This window comes from Schistocerca cancellata, chromosome 1 (assembly GCF_023864275.1).
Source record: "Schistocerca cancellata isolate TAMUIC-IGC-003103 chromosome 1, iqSchCanc2.1, whole genome shotgun sequence".
Classification (NCBI taxonomy): domain Eukaryota; kingdom Metazoa; phylum Arthropoda; class Insecta; order Orthoptera; family Acrididae; genus Schistocerca; species Schistocerca cancellata.
In genome coordinates this window covers 165,615,099-165,627,038 of record NC_064626.1, presented here as the reverse complement: position 1 = coordinate 165,627,038, position 11,940 = coordinate 165,615,099, and the positions used below count along the sequence as shown (strand labels likewise).

The window sequence follows — 11,940 nt, the reverse complement described above, 5'->3', positions numbered from 1 at the left end:
GAACCATAAAAAAAGTGGTTAGCGTTCAAGCCCCGTAATCGCTGGATCGCTGGATCGATTCCCGTTCGTCAGTTTTTTTTTTATTTTCAACGCAGTCATTTTCTTTACTATTTATATTCCAATTGATGTAATGGGAAAAATACGTGTAATGAACTTTAACGAAATTTACAATGTTACTTGGCAGTCTACAAATTTTTATTGTCACAAATAATATAATATTCATAACTATCGACTAGTAAACGACCAAACGCATAAAGTGATACTGAAAATGTATGCTTGTCCGTGATTTGAGAAATCCCTTATACGTGGAAGGAGCCCGAAACGATTTGTTACCTCCAAGTTTTGACCAACACAGACGGCATTCGAAAGATGTACAATTAACCTTCGCTTCCGACATTACGATTATAAGTTGCAGGATGGTATTTTTCGTAAAAACATGGAAAACATAAAGTTAAATGGCACCAGCTGCATTGAACAAATGCTATGTTTCTGCGTACGCAAGGTCTTTCGAGGTTTCCCGTGGGAAATCAAACCTCGTTAATATTTTCAAAAACCTCTCTTTCAGCGGATAATTTGGAAGCAAACCATGTATAACGCAGTATTTGCTTAAAAGTCTGCGCTGATAATTGGTCATGCAGTTCGAGAATATTTTAATAGCGTCACCTCGAGAAGCAATTTTTCATTCTCTTTCGATTAAATACGAACAATTTTGAAGACACGGACAAGCGTACATTTTCAGTATCACTTTATGCGTTTGGTCATTTACTAGTCGATAGTAATGAATATTATACAGGGTGAGTCACCTAACATTACCGTTGGATATATTTCGTAAACCACATCAAATACTGACGAATCGATTCCACACACCGAACGTGAGGAGAGGGGCTAGTGTAATTGGTTAATACAAACCATAAAAAAATGCACGGAACTATGTTTTTTAAAACAAACCTACGTTTTTTTCAAGGAACCCCGTTAGTTTTGTTAGCACATCTCAACATATAAACAAATACGTAATCAGTGCCGTTTGCTGCATTGTAAAATGTTAATTACATCCGGAGATATTGTAACCTAAAGTTGACGCTTGAGTACCACTCCTCAGCTGTTCGATCGTGTGTATCGGAGAGCACCGAATTACGTAGGGATCCAAAGGGAACGGTGATGGACCTTAGGTACAGAAGAGATTGGAACAGCACATTACGTCCACATGCTAGCACCTTTTTTTGGTCTTTTTCACTGACGCACATGTACATTACCGTGAGGGGTGAGGTACACGTACACACGTGGTTTCCGTTTTCAATTACGGAGTGGAATAGAGTGTGTCCCGACATGTCAGGCCAATAGATGTTCAACGTGGTGGCCATCATTTGCTGCTCACAATTGCAATCTCTGGCGTAATGAATGTCGTACACGCCACAGTACATCTGGTGTAATGTCGCCGCAGGCTGCCACAATACGTTGTTTCATATCCTCTGGGGTTGTAGGCACATCACGGTACACAATCTCCTTTAACGTACCCCACAGAAAGAAGTCCAGAGGTGTAAGCTCAGGAGAATGGGCTGGCCAATTTATGCGTCCTTCACGTCCTATGAAACGCCCGTCGAGCATCCCGTCAAGGGTCAGCCTAGTGTTAATTGCGGAATGTGCAGGTGCACCATCATACTGATACTACATACGTCGACGCGTTTCCAGTGGGACATTTTCGAGCAACGTTGGCAGATCATTCATTAGAAACGCGATGTATGTTGCAGCTGTTTGGGCCCCTGCAATGAAGCGAGGACCAATGAGGTGGTCGCCAATGATTCCGCACCATACATTTACAGTCCACGGTCTCTGTCGCTCTACCTGTCTGAGCGAGCGAGGATTGTCCACGGATCAGTAATGCATGTTCCGTAGATTCACTGCCCCGTGGTTTGTGAAACCCGCTTCATCGGTAAACAGGTAGAACTGCAACGCATTCTCTGTTAATGCCCAGTGACAGAATTGCACTCGATGATTAAAGTCATCACCATGTAATTGCTCATGTAGCGGCACATGAAACGGGTGAAAGCGGTGACGATGCAGTATGCGCATGACACTACTTTGACTCAGTCCACCGGCTCTCGCAATGTCCCGTGTACTCATGTGTGGGTTCATGGCAACAGCAGCTAACACACTAACTGCACACGCTTCTCCTGTGACGGGCCTGTTACGGACCCGTTTGCGTGCTACGACCATACCTGTTGCACACAGTTGGCGGTAGATGTTTTGCAATGTGCGGCACGTTGGATGCTCTCTGTCTGGGTACCGTTCTGCATACACCCTGCAGGCTTCAGTTGCATTTGGTCGACACTCGCCATAGATGAGTATCATCTCCGCTTTTTCAGAGTTCGAATACACCATGGTCACAGTTCCTACAACACTACACTATCACAGACGTCTGGTAACACGGTGTACTACAGTTGGTATGTGTGCGGAGACGAATGCAGAATTACAATAGCAGCAAGCGCTACTTGCGGACACTGCGACAGCTAGACCAAACCATAACAGTGCACTACAGCCACACTCGTAAACACGGTCGTCATCGTAAACATGTCCCTGCAGATGCTGCTCGCCGACCGTGGGCCGTGTTTGTTACAACACGCAACTGAACGTCGGAGGTTTCTGGCGTCAACTTTAGGTTACAATATCTTCGGAGGTAACTAACATTTTACAATGCAACAAACGGCACTGATTACGTATTTGTTTATATGTTCAGATGTGCTAACAAAACTAACGTGGTTCCATTTAATAAAACGTAGGTTTATGTTAAAAAACATACTTCCGTGCGTTTTTGTATGGTTTGTATTAATCAATTACACTAGCCCCTCTCCTCACGTTCGGTGTGTGGAATCGTTTTGTCAGTATTTGATGTGGTTTACGAAATATATCCAGCGGTAAAGTTAGGTGACTCACCCTGTATTATTTATGATAATAAAATTTGTAGACTGCCAAATAATGTTGTAAATTTAATAAAAGTTCATCCGAATACACGTATTTTTCCCATTATATCAGTTGCAATATAAACAGTAAAGGAACTGACTGTGTTGAAAAAAATAAACTGACGAACGGAACTCTATCCAGCGATTACGGGGTTTCAACGCTAACCACTTTTTGTTACACCCGTTCAGTTGGTTCGATGACCCGTTAGCTTAGTTTTTTTTTATTACAAAGCGTAGCTAACCCTTTCACCGAACACGCTTTTTTTTTATTCTCGTTTTGTTCGTTTTCGTTCGTTGTATGTGCTCGGGGCGGACGTCGTAAGACATCCGTTTAAGTTCGGCTTTGATCAGTTAACTCTGTTTTTCTTATTACAGAGGGCTGCTAACCCTCTGACCGAACACGCTGTGCTACCATGCCGACGAAATGTGGAACGCTTCACGATTTTGCGTGTCATCCTTGCGCAGGGGCTATGCTAATCTTCTATGTATCGTTCCAATTTTAGTATATAATGAAACGTCTCCTTTGAAAAATTATACAAGACTGTGCTTAAACTGACACACAATATTTTTTAGCGCAACGCAATCTGACTTTCAATAATCCCTACAAAAGAATGGCCCTGACTAACATTAACCTATACCTTTAACAAATCACTTACCTCACAAAAATATTCGTTACTCGAACTACTGCAATACAGCGAGCGCCACTACTGCCAGCTAAATGAAAGATTCAAACTACGGAAGGCACTAACTACTGATAGGCATAGTTATCAAATGAAAGATTTTGATAGAGAACAAACAATGTATTTGCCTCAATAGTGTTCAAAGGTCATAATGTATATAGTAGTTCATGACACCCAGTCTTACAAATTTCAAAACTCCGCCATCTCTCTACGCACATCCACCACTGCTGGCGGCTCACCTCCAACTGCGCAACGCTACGCGCTGTTAACAGCCAACTGCCCAACACTACAATGGCAGACAACAATGCAAACTAGCCACAGACTGCTCACAGCACAGCCAGTGATTTTCATACAGAGCGCTACGTAACGTTGCCAATAAGAAAACATAAACAGCCTACTTACATAGCCCCCATGATCCCCACAAAAAATTTTACAAATTGTTTTGGGCAGTGGCCAATACAGATTTGAAAAAAAATTTCATAATTAAATAACAAAGAAATCAAATGCACGCACTTATTGATACAATGTTGGTCCAAAGCTAAAATTTTCTCACAGTCCATTAAGACAGTCCAGATTGTTCATCACAGTAAAATTGCAGTGTTTTTCTCAAAGTCTGAGCAGTAAAAGAAAACGCACAGGGAAGTAGTGGATTTCCATGCAGTCTTGAAGAAGTAGTGTTTTCCTTCCAACAGAAAGACAATGCTGACTCTTGACATGCTGACAGGTAACGGGTCACAACAGAGCAAACCCACAGCAGGGCCAGTCGCAGTTTTGAAGAATATTGGTAGGTAGGTCATCACAGAGCAGACCACTGTAGTCCTGGTAGAGAATATGGTATTGGTGGGCCACCAGAGGTGCAGACCCACTGCAATCCTTGTAGAAATAATGGTATTGGTGAGTCATCAAAGGTGCAGACCCGCTGCAGTCCTTGTAGAAATAATGGTATTGGTGGATCATCAAAGGTGTAGACCCACTGTAGTCCTTGTAGACATGGCCAGCAGCCGTCTGTTGCGACTGTGCAGGTGCACAATCACCGTCGAAGAGTCTTGCGGAGTATATAGCAAGTCCATAAACCACCACTTGTCAGCTCACAAAAAAATTTGTTTGAAATGTCCTTAGAACCAGCAATGCTGTTATCCAGTCCCTTGCTGAATTATTACACATGTGCAAACACTATCAGTCCCTACTTCTCACATATTTTCCGTATACTATGACCAACAGAAACGTGTGCAGTGAAATGTAACTTACAAGTTACTTAATCTGATGAACTGGTGTCAATTACAATTTTATAACATAAGAATACAATAACAAAGGTACAAAATACATCATTAAAGAACATAACAATACAGATAACATTTGTAGTACAGGCTTTACAAAACAATTGAAATAAACATATACATCAGTGTTACAGGAATTATGACATCAGTGAATATATAAAATAATGAGAATAGTTTTCGAAACATTGATTTCACACTTGAGCATAGACACAGAACAGAATTAATAATGTCTAAACATCTTTACAAAATGAATAACATATTATTAATGCAAATTATATTTGAGGATAACAGTATGCCTCATCATAAAGAATGTACCTTAGTACTAGAAAAATTCTACAACATAAATCGTATTAGCTAAACACTTAAAGACAGGAAGAACACAAATACACAATGGTATACAAACACATATCGGAATAATACAAAAGGAAAGGACAGGGTTTGTTTTACTGCAGTATTTTGCAAACAAAACTTTCTTTACGTCTTGGAGATCTCCCTTCATTCATCATTATTCCCAAAAAGTCCTATCTATACCTGCTCTCTGTATTCTATTCATATTTCTTTCAAAATAATTATTTCTCAGTGTACAATACTCATTTTGGCCCAAATCGTTTTCATATAACTTCTCAATGCATTCTTTCCCTATTGTCCGTAGTCAGTTTCTTATATAGTCTACCCCCTCTTAAGCTAACTTAAATCTACTGAGCTCAGATGCATAAACTAAGGGACGAGGCAATGCAGCAGCACAAAACAAATAATACAAACAGCAATGACAAAAAATTCAAATTGGCAAGGCAAGCAGCAATATTACAACTAATATAAGGCACTGTGCAGCAAACAAGAAAAATAAATCCGTAGTAAAACTGGCTTAACAGCGTAATACAAAGTCAAATTCAGTAACATTAAGCCCTGGCAAACAGCAGCAGCAAATGCAATAACTTATATCTAAACATGACAAAGCTCAAGCAGAAAAAATATTACAGTAAAAATGGCCATGTTTAATACCTATGTCACATCTTAACACTAGAGTGATGCATCACTGTAACTTGCTCTAGCAGACAAGTTACCAAGTCACTGACAAAAATTATGTATGCAATTCCTGTGAAGTGGAAATGTCTTATTGTGCTCCCTAATTTTTTTTGGAGTACATCCATCATAAAGTTATTTTTTACTGGATCTGTAGGCATTAAATATTAATATTAGTACATCTATAAAATTTTATTTTAACCAATGCTGCAGTGCAGCTAGGAACTAGATATTAAACAAAATAGGCAAAGCATTTTGTCAAGACAATAGACATGAAATATTTCTCATCATTTGATTTCAGTAAATATCATAAATTAAGAACTCTACAGTGTAATCATGTTTTCAAGTTTGAGGGTGTCGTATTTACGATGCTTTCTACAAAGGAATGTCAACAGCGAGGATAATGGCCTCTTTTTTTTCTCCACCTGTGCCTCTGAAAGGCACACACTAATGGCTTTTTTCCAGGCATCTGTCGCGCAGCTGGGTGCCCATGACGCATTACGTGAAGGTGGTCACTTAACTTTCTTTCCGCTACAGTGACAGTCTCATATAAAAATATATCACAGGTCAAGAATTTGCGTTACAAAGCTGTAGAAACAAAATCCTATTGATATAACAGTGTCCAAAAAATTTTCGTCGGCATTGTAATACATTCACGCATTTACATACATTTCATAACTCTTAAAGTACGATTCTTGGTTTCCAACAACGTTTTTCACAAACCAGAGTCCCTAACCATTACTCATTATTCCTTACCTTATTCGTCGACACTTCTTCAATATTTCATCATAACAGATACGTGGCATAATCAAATAACTCATATAGCATCAGCTTATTGATCATAAACATACCTCAACAGCATAATACACATAGTCATCGTAATAAAAACATCATAACACCTCAGTCAACTCTCAAAATCGTCGTAGCTTCCTCCAATAATTTCAAAACCTAAAAAAATTCTCTGCTCATGTCAAAAGTGTCATCTGCCTCAAACGTACTTTAAAAATCGTGATCCCATGCCAAATATATCATTCAAAGCTCTCATAATATCACAATGGGTCCGAAAAAATATGAACAGTTCATAAAGTACAGACAAAATACAATTTCCTAAGTGTGAAATAATCCAACTCTGTAACTGCGTAAACATGTGTCACTGACGTAGTAAAAAACTTTGTCTCTCTCAGTTAAATGATCAGATAGCTGTGTAATTATGTATTAGAGAAATATGGTACCGATGTGTAAAGTTGTGTAAGCAAATACCATATTAGCTAGGGCTCCTTGTGCTTGCCAAACACATGATACACAAAGTAAGTGTGTACCCCCTGAGGATTAATGTAATTATGCCCTCAGGTGTTACAGATTACAGCAATGGAATGACATGTATCAGGGAAAACCTTTGTATCATCGTAATTCAAAAACCTTTAAAAATAAATGTTTTAAGTACAAAATTAATAACTCAAATACGTGTACTGTAGCGCTAAACTGTGCGTCTTGTCGTAAGATAATCTCTGAGAAAGCGTCGTAGTTATCGTCCTCCGAAAGCTAAGTTCTGAAGAAGTCAATGTACTTACCTCATGATAAACAAAAGTGAAATGCTTTGCGTATAGATATCTTAGTTATTACGCTTATTGCCGTGATGAAGAATGTACTGTGCTGTAACGTATTGTTGTGCTATGGAAAAGGCTGTCTCATTGTAGCTATTCCACAAAAGTTACTACTAAAACATGTTTTACTTTCCAGAATAATACAGAAAAACTGTGCAGATATAAAACAGAAAAACTGCAAAAGCAACATTGTAAATTGTCAGTCATTAGTAGGGTCGTGATAAAATCGTGTAGCTGTCACATAAACTAACCACTGTCTCATCTGGCATCTCAGAGAAAGTACTTTAAATCCAGAATGTTTTTTCAAGTAAACCAAAATGTTGCATTAAAATCTCATTAGCAGTACCAGTATATGTTCCAAGTATGTGAGCCTTATATTCGTTACGTAATCGTGCAACTAACAAGCAAGAATGTACACACACACGATAACACTGTGTCGTCCGTTCACAATGACAATGCATTCGTAATTTCTGTTTAAATTAGTTCTCTTGGTTCTTGACTGGATATTTAACTTCAAACATTGTTGCATGTTAACAGATTCTAAATCTGACAAAGCATACTAGTAATGTAAAGTGAAAAGTTATATGGCAAAGACAAAGTTAAAAAGCAGATTATCTTTCAATAAACGGTTTTACATGTGAAATGTGGTGTAAACCTTCATTCTTCCTAGTACGCAGAGTTTCAACTTCAACGCAATTATCATGTGGTATACGTCGGATTCTGTAAGGTCCATTGTAAACTAGAAAGAATTTGTGACTCAAGTGTTTCTTCTTATGTGACAATGAATGAGCTTTAATGAAAACTTTCTGACCAATATATAATTTCTTTGCATTTGCTTTATCGTGTAGTTTTCTTCTTTTGTCTGCTGCAGATTTTATATTTATAATAGCCAAATCAATTATATCTTTGTGTAGAAGTTTACATGTATTCGGGAAAGGTACAAGCTCTCTGATTCTGTTCGGTGGTTCTTCATTCTTCAGTACAAGAGTAGGTGGTAAAGCAGTGGAGTCAAAAGGCATTTCATTCAGCACGTTTTGAAATAAATGTAAATATCTGTCCCAATGATGATGCTTTCTGTGACAATAAAGTCTGCAAAGCTTATTGATTTCTTTCATAATCCGTTCGAAGGGGTTACAATGTGGTGAGTACAATGAAATAAAAACGGGTTTGATTTTATGATTCCGAAGCATGCGTGACCAAACAGCAGATCTGAATTGCGGTCCGTTATCTGAAATGACTTTACTAATGTGTCCAACTTCACGTAAGAAATTTTTAAGAAAGGCGTTGGATACAGACCGTCCAGTGGCTTTGCGTAACGGAGTGAAAGAAACAAATTTTGAAGTTAGTTCAACAGCGACTAGAACGTACGAAAATCCATTCGATGTTCTGACAAGGGGTCCCAAGAGATCAACAGCAGCAAATTCTTTTAACTTAGAAGGAATGATAGGAAACAACGGAGCACGATGTGAGATAGTAGATGGTTTCGCCTTTTGACAAAGTTTACAAATAGATAAGACTCTTCGAATTCTCTTTTCCATATTGTTAAAATAACAAGTCGTTCGAAGAATATGATAACATTTTCGTGGACCAAAATGTGCGTAGCTGAAATGAATGTACCAAATGAGCTTATTAACAAAATCGTCTGGAATGCAAAGTACCCATAGCTCGTCATCAATAGTGCAGCGTTTGAAGAGTATTTTGTTTCTAACCAGATAATAATGCCGAATCTGAGTGTGCGGCTTTTCGTGCCAATTACTTTGGATGTCTTTCGAAATCGGATCTTTACCTTGTTCATGAGCAATGTCCTTTAAAGTTGTGGTGATGAAGTTTTCAAAGGCGACTTTCTGAATGTAAAGAATACTGAAATTTTTCTCGAGGTTGCCTTCTGTGTTACTTTTCTCAAGCCCAGCCGGTGCGCGTGACAGCGCGTCCGCAACGATATTCTCCTTGCCGGGAATGTAGACTATTGTGAAGTGGAATTCTTGCAGAAACAATGCCCAACGTTTTAACCTGTCATGATTTCATTTTAAAGACATAAAAAAGTGTAATGCACGATGATCACTGTATACTTTTACGTGCTTACCAGAAAGAAAGAAACGGAATTTGTTAAATGCCCAAACGATAGCTAAAGCTTCTAATTCAGTAACGGAATAATTTTTTTCAGATTTTGTTAGCACTCGGCTAGCAAAATCAATGGTTTTCTGAACTGTAGTGTCATTTTCTATGGCTTCTTGAAATAAATGGGCACCAAGACCGACTTTAGAAGAATCCGTGCTAAGGCAGAAATCTTGTGACAGATCTGGATGAGCTAGTATTGCCGCGTTAAGTAACGCTTCTTTCAAAGAATTGAATTCCAACTGTGCTTGTTCGTCCCAGTTCCAAATAGTATTTTTTCCAGTGAGAGAACAAAGTTTTGGTGTAACTAGAATTTGCATATTCAGAAAACGACGGTAAAAATTTACGAGACCTAGAAAACTTCGGACTTGTTTTTTTGTTGATGGAACTGGAATGGCTCTGATTGCTTCTAACGTTTCAGGATCCGTCTGAATCCCTTCAGAAGAAATAATATGTCCCAAAAACTTCACCTTTATTCTGCCGGACTCAGACTTTTCCAAGTTAACTGAAATTGCAGATTCTGCAAAAATATGTAACACACTGTTGAGGATGCGATTATATTGTTCCCATGAGGCTTCTGCTATCAGAATATCGTCCACATATAAGGTGATGTGACGTTTTAAGAACTCAGGTAATATGGAATTTAGACCGCGAATGAACGCTGCCGAAGAAATGTTCAAACCAAAAGGAAGTTTCCGAAACTGATAACAAACGCCGAAACAAAGGAAAGCTGTGTATTTTCTACATTCTGGATGGAGTTCGATCTGATAAAAGCTGGATCTGAGATCAATAGAAGACAACACTTTTACACCATTAAAATTTTGAAGAAGTTCTTCCATCGTTTGCGGCCTGTCTGTTTCACGAATGATGATAGTATTGATTTGTCTCGAATCTAAGACAAGCCTGATCGATCCATTTTTCTTCTCAAGAACATGTAATGGATTGTTGTATGAGCTTACTGCAGGCACAATAATGCCCCTGTTAAGCATAGATTGTATTTCTATTCTAACACTAACACAAAATTTAGTATGCTCACGAACACGAAATTGGTATTGAAATCACTTGATTGTTCCTGTTTTGTGAGTAAAAACTGTGGAATGTGCTTGTAAAACCTCAAAAAGGTCTTGCCTATCAGTGTCATTACAATTCTCAATTGTTTGAAATTTATTCTGAATTAACTCATTAGTATCAAATATGTCGTCGATATCATCCCTGTCAGTACTTGCAGAGTGATCGTTAGTGTCTAGGTCCGTAGAAAATTCCGAACTGTTGTCTAACAGAAGGTAAAGGCAATTAATTTCCTTATCATGGTTTGAGAGCCAATCTTCAAATTTCAAAGCTGTTGACTTACCTTCTGTCTCTAAACTTATTTCAGCATCGTGAAAGTTTAAGATTTCTTTGTATTCATTCAAAAAGTCTACTCCCAGTATAATTTCCGTCGACAATAATGGAACAATAAGGAAGTTCATAGAGAAGCTGTGGCTTTGACAAAAGAATTCTAAGTTGGTTTGTTGGTGTACATCTACACTTTTTCCAAAGATTGCACCTTATAATTTAATCTTACGTAACGGAAGTGTGGGACAATCGTTCGATTTATTGCATTTGCTAAAAGCTGTTTCATTAATTACTGAAATGGGACTGCCAGAGTCAAGTACTGCTGTAAATTTTACATTTACAGTAATGTGAATCACAGGATATGCAATGTTGTTATGTTTTACGTCCTGCTCCTGGAGTAAGATGTCCCTAATGTCTTCCATTTTTACGTAATTACTAGCTACGGCATCTGCGTCGTCTGTTTCAGAAGTACGTTTTGTGGCTGCCAGCGGTATGAGTCATTGCCTATTGTGTCTTTGTTGGCGCGCACCGTTATTGGGATTTGGAGACCTAACTTCTACAAATTCACCTTGTCGAGAGGGTCTCTGTCATAGTCATTACCGCAGAGAGGTGATCTTTCCCTGTAATTATTACTACTCTGCCAACCGTTTTCATACGGGTGGTGTCTGTTTTGGTCACGATTTGTGTTGTGGGAATAGCCTTGTCGTGTCCAGTTATTATTTCTTTCATCGCGGAATTGCGACGGATGTGACCTGCAATTGTTGTGTTCCTGTTTTCGCATTCTGCGATTATCAGTGTCAACTTCTAATTCTTGTAAGAGACCCTGAAAAGCTTCAATGTCGTCTTTGCAACGTCCTGCCAAAAAAATATGCCGTAAATGTTCAGGTAATTTGATTAAGCAAATGTGGATGAGTTCTGAGGGGCTGTATGGGTTTGACAGGTACTGATT

At 38.6% G+C, this 11,940-nt stretch overlaps 1 non-coding gene across 1 annotated transcript; it reads right to left on the bottom strand.

The window, feature by feature from the left end:
- Window positions 1–3,377: 3,377 nt before the first annotated feature.
- LOC126096981 (U6 spliceosomal RNA) lies at window positions 3,378–3,481 on the bottom strand. The gene has a single exon (XR_007522081.1). It is a non-coding gene; the product is annotated as a U6 spliceosomal RNA (small nuclear RNA).
- Between the last annotated feature and the right edge of the window lie 8,459 nt (window positions 3,482–11,940).